This window comes from Neopelma chrysocephalum, unplaced genomic scaffold (assembly GCF_003984885.1).
Source record: "Neopelma chrysocephalum unplaced genomic scaffold, ASM398488v2 Primary Assembly neopelma1_123, whole genome shotgun sequence".
In the NCBI taxonomy this organism is placed as follows: domain Eukaryota; kingdom Metazoa; phylum Chordata; class Aves; order Passeriformes; family Pipridae; genus Neopelma; species Neopelma chrysocephalum.
In genome coordinates, this window is record NW_020897785.1 from 640138 (window position 1) to 646137 (window position 6000).

Here is a 6000-nt window from a genome sequence, read left to right on the forward strand (position 1 = left end):
GGGTTCACCAAAAAACTCTTGAAAATCAATGCACAAGCAATAACCTTCCGTGTGTTTTCCTGAAGGATAAGGTCATTTTCCAACAGGGACTTGTTTAGTAGATTCACACAGCATTCTGGCAACAATCACATTGGCCTCTTCTCCTGCTTATTACCAATTTGTTCTGGTCAATTCTCCTCATTTTCTTTAATTCAGCCATGACACTGTAAATTATATAAGGATAAAGCCCAGATTGCCATCATTTGCAGAACAGCTTGGGAATGATATTCCTTCCAGAGTACCCCTTCCTACCTTTGCAAGAAAATTAGGAGATGGTTGAGCAGCAGCGAAGGGGCTTCCTAGTCCAGAGCTTCAAACCTGTTTTTTTCTGTGTCTGTCATAAAGCACCTGAGAGCTCCTTGATTATCCTCCTGATAATGTGGCTCCTGAATGGTGTGAGGGTGTCGTGTCCATCCTTTGCTGCATGTGCATGGATGAAGGTGGTCCAATTGCCCTAAGAACTTTAACCAGCCATGCTGGAAACATATTGGAAATGTTTTCCTGTATCCAACCTGGTTCTCCCTTGCTGTAGTTAAATCCACTGCCTCTCATCTCCGTGTCTTTTCGCCTGTGGAAGGAAGCACCGGCTGCATATTTTCCTGCATTGACAGACTAAATTTAAAAGTCCAAGGCTGTTCCGAATCCCTCCCAAGATGTTGTGCTGAGAATTATCCGAAGAGCCCCAGTCATCCAGGTGCCTTAACAGGTCTCCTTGTGGGAGTGCAGATCCCACCAGGTGCCACCAACACCGGTCACTTCAGCGGTACCGTCTTTCTTGCCACGTATCTGCTGTTCCCTGAAAAACAGCAACAGAATCCATCAAGGGGCTGCCCTTCTGCTGAAGCCTTGTTTGGTTGGCCACCATCAACAAGTCCAAGCTGATATCCACGAGCACACAGTGCTGGATGCAGCCTCGAGCGTTCCCAGGGTGTGCTGCTTCCTCTTGGCCATCAAAAAGGAAGGGGAAATGGTTTGTCTTTCTTTTGCTTATGTTCTGCCCCAGTAGATTCCCCTGCTGTGGAGTACCTCCTCTTTGCCCTCAGGCACTACCCCTAGAACACAGGCTATTTTTCAGAGCTGTTTTATCACCTTTAAAAGTCATGAAAAATCAATGGAAAATTTTCCCTTGGAGACGACTGGTTTTGTAGGAAACGCTTCTGATTTACTTTCCTCCCCATTCCCAAATGGCATCATTACTAAATGGGCTCTAATATCAATATCAATGTTAGTAGGATCCATTGATCAAGCTGTGAATCAAAGCTCACTGCTGTGTTGGATATACATATGTTAATGACAGTTGTGTTAAGCCAAATTTAACAGCTAGATTCTTCCACATCCCTTTGTTTTGTATCTACCTCACTATGATTTCTTTGATTTCTTGTGATTTAGTGTTGTATACAATGTCAGAGGTGATATGTAGATAAAAATATATATATATATATACAAATATATATTTTTTGCTTTGCAATAAAGCTCAAAGCTATAACACGAATATTCATAAAATGTCATAATCTTTATTGTAATGTTCCCTTCTCAGTTGTAAAATCCTGTCTGGATCCTATTTTCCTGTACACTGGAATCAATATTGTGATCATGAGTGAATGGTTATTATTTCTGTTCCTTTTCCATTCAAGTGATATTTTTGAGATGTGAGATAGACACCAGAATTGTCAAACATGAATTGGTTTACTTTTTTTTCTTTTCCCCAAATACAGCCTGTTTGTAACTGGAATCAAGCAGCAAAATTGAAAGAAAATTATTTGCAGTCCTGATCTTTCAATTTTGGTTCTCTGATCTTAACACTGAATTTGGCAGGAGGAGGAGGAGAGGGAGCAAACAAGGCTTTTAGGACTGATGAAGGAAAAATATGTTCATCTGTTTCCATTTGGGTGAAGAGGGGTTTCATTCTTTGAAATAATGGACATGTGGCATTCTCCTGAGCATGGGGACCACATTCATTGAAAAGTTGTTTGTTTAATGGCAGCCACTGACCCAGAGTCACTAATTCAGGTCCTTTTTGTGGAAATGGAGAGAGATAAAGAGTTCCCCAGGACAATTCACCCCCTGCTAATTAAGGCACTTGTCTAAGGCACGTGGGATGAATCTCCTTCAGGATGGAACTGAGAATTTGAAGCTCACAATTGGATACCTCACCTTGATGGGCTAAAACCAAGTTCAAAGACTCCCACTGTCAGTGCAGAAATATCCTGGCAAGTGAAAACTTTCTTGATTTTGGGTCATGTGCATCGTTCTGAACCACACAGTACCTTGTGCTCTGGCAGTGGAAGGGGTGAGGAAGGTGGGAGCTCCTGGTGAAGTGAGAAAGACTTTTCCCTATGCTCATGTGGTGGAAAATGTCCTTGGACCCAGTGACAAGCCAGTAACACCACAATAACCAACATCTGGCACAGAAATGCTGGATGAGTCCTATGGGGTGGGGAGGAGCATCAGGGAGGAATCTTGAGGTAGATAGGACCTCTCATCTGTTTATTCCCAGTAAAGCCTTTCCAAGAGTCTCACAGCTTGATCCTGATGCCAGAAATGTGAGAGGACAAAGCCCACACCTTCCCAGGGCAATTCTTCTCCAACCTCCACACTGCTCCATAGGCTGGAATTGGAAAAAAAAGCACCAAGCCCCAAATAATCTTAGTTTGATTAGGAAATATTTACAGGGATCTCACTTTACTGGGAGAAAAATGAGGGGAATCATCTCCATTTCCTTTCCACCAGACTGCAGGGGAAGTAACATTTTCCCATTTGTCAAAGCAAACAAAAAATTAGTGACCAGAAAGAATTGGACACAAATGGAGTCTGACATATTTTTTTTAAAAAAGTGAGGAGAAAAATTACTACAGAACTCAAATCCAGTTATCCCATTGGGAAATAAAATAAAATTTAAAAAATCACAGAAATGAGCAGGAAATGAAACCCAAAGATGAATAAATCTCAGTGGAGAAAATGCTGTTGGGTTTCACTTGAAGCACAAGACAGGACTGCAAAGCACAGATTTAGGCTTGGTTTACGAGACCCCTTCTGTGTGGTCTTCTCTCTAAAACTGGCACAATTTTTCAGTACAAACAGCATTTTTTCCCTCATTCTTATCTGGTGTCTGTACAAATCTGGCTTGTTTTTTGGTTTGGTTTTATTCTTTTTGTTGCCTGTTCCCACCTATTTCTATTTTCATGGTGTAGTATTTTGTCTCTCTGGAATGAAATACGGATGTGTTCATGAAGTTGTATAGCAGATGGAATTACAGGTTGAAGTTGATTTGGAAAAAGAAATAATCTAACAAGGAGAAAAATATCTATATGAAAAGTATGCTTCCAAAGTGTGTGTTTGAATTTGGGCATTTTGCCATTCTACTGAGCTTTCTGAAATGTTTATTATGAAATAATGTGACTTTATGGAGTTTGAGGGGCTTGAGATAACAAAAAGCACAATTTCTTGTTAAACCGTTATAATATGATTGAGGGTCCATTATGGTAGCTCATTTTTTGCCTATCTGACCATTATAATCTCCAAATTTTGAGATGAAATAAATAATCCTTTCAATCTGTTCATTAATCATCTTGCATTAGGCAAAAGGGAGAGATGCATCTGGTTCATTTCTGCTCAGAATTCGTATGGAATTCCCGGCCTTATTTGTTCTTTATTTGCTTTAAAAATAGGGTTGGATTTTGTACTTGGTGGTTATCTTCTCTGAAACCTGCTGAAAGTTAAAAAGGTCTCCTTTTAACTCAGTGACAACAAGTCTGTCCAGTAAATGGAAGAGACAGCCTGGTTTTTTTCTCATGTGCAGTGGAATGCGGTCTGGGAAGGACTAGGTCATGGAAATCACTGGTGGATCTGATTTGGTCATGCTGATTGATGTTAACAAGGGGCCAGGGGTATCCTTGCTGCCCTTCACAGCTGCAGGAGTAGGTGCTGGATGAAGTTCATGTCTGAAGTATCATTAATGGTGTCCTAAGATGTTCAGAGGGCCGGTGGTTGTTTGATGAAATGAGGAAAGTCTTCAGCATTTCTTTTCCTTCATCCCTTTGGAAGGAGCTTAGATTTCCTTCCCTTGCTCCCTCCCAAGTATTTCCTCTGGTGCTAATGGCATGCCTTTGGTTTTGGTCATGGGAGGATTTTTTTGTCATATCTTGTTGGTTTGTCACTGTGGTCAATTTGGAACAATTTGCTAATGCTGCCTTTGAGGGGTTAAGTCCTTCTGTAGCATCAGTGCTGCTTTACTGAGAGGTTCTGTGTGTCTCTTCCATCTCTGGAGGAGAGAGTGGTTCCAGATCTATACTCACTGCTGTGCTCCCTGCTCTTTTCCAGGTGGCAGGACTGTTCATTTTCTTAAAGATCCCTTTTATTTTGGCAGTTGTAGCACGAGCAAAATTTTCCTCCACCTTTGTAAATGTGGGAGAGCTTTACCAGCTTCCGTGGAGCTGAACCAGCTTCTACCCTGGCACAGAGCAGCAGCAGCAGTGAGCAGGGTGTGCTCTGGACAGGAATTGCCTCTCTGTTGCCTGTTGCATGACAGATGGGATATAATAAGTGGATATAATAGTACTGGGAATGTCTTCTGCTGTCTCACCCACCAGAGAGAAGATTTGGGTAAAGGGTTGAGCAGGTTCTGACGATGGAGCCTTTACAGGAACCAAGATTAATTTGATTTGGATGAAGTGCCTCCTGAGATCATTTAGGCAGCAGAGCACTGATAGAGGCTTCAGGGCTCTGTTTTATTTTCTCTCAGTTATTTCATAAGTTTTGGAGGCACAAAGTCCTTTACAGAGTCACAGCTGGTTCACTCACTGCTCAGGTCAAGTCAAGAAGTAGAGTTGTGTCCAAGGCAGGATGGTGAAACCATAGTTTGAGAGTTTCTGGGTCCCTTGATGGCCCTAGGGTTGGGCATCAGGACATGCCCAGGCTCACATGATGAAGGAGACACCAGTGAACCATCAGAAGATCCTACAATAGCTAAAAATATATAGGAAAAAGTGCTGTAATTTAAAGCCATTGAAATCCTTCTCTGAAATATGGACTCAGTTAGCAAAGAGGGCTGAGAACATAATGCCTGTGAATTATGTCTGTTCTACACTCAGGAAAAGACAGTTGGTCAAACAAGCAGTGGATCATCTTAATCCTGAGGAGAATTAGCCTGGAATCACCAAAGCAGTCATGCCCTCCAGCCCACAGTCCTTTACTGGATATACGAGGAGGAGATGTAATGCTGGCAGAAGCTGAAAGGACAATCTTCCCCCTTCTCAGTGGGCCTGTCCCATCTCTGAGGCATCCTTGAGTCCTAAATATGCACCTTGAATTACTTTCCTGAGGTGCTAATGGCATTAGCTGTGGGGACACTCAGCTCTTCCTGATGCCAGTCCCCGTTTGGCTCATGAGCTCAGCACCGATGACATCACTTGGCAGGGACATTTTGTACAGCTCTTCCTGAGCACCAGATGAGCCTTGTACTGCCCAGCCAATTTGAGCCTTCAAGATGAGCAACCAAACCACCTTTCTGGTGGTGCTGCTTGGGGTCCCTTCATCACCATCCCTGACATGCAGCATGAGGGGTTGAGTGACATTTGGATTCGCTCCGAAGAGGCAAAAGCTCTAAACTTGATGAGACACAGATTATTATCCCAGTCCTGTTGAGTTCCTTGTCTCCATCCACACCAATAAATTAAACAGAGCAGGACCTGGCACTCAGTTGTCACAGTTTTTTAGTTGTAAGCAACATGTTGGCACAGTTTTGGCTGCAGACAGAGAGCGTCGATCCAAACAATTCCCTGTGTGAGGATTTAGCAGTTGGTCTGGAGACAACAGGCACTTTGATTGTGGGAACCCTGTCTTGGAGGCCAAGGGAGACTGTCACAGGGAGAAAGGATGGGCCCTGGAAGTGTTTCTTTTATTTATTATAGATACAGTCACCATGAACTTTGTCAGTTAAATGTCATGACAAGCTACATGATA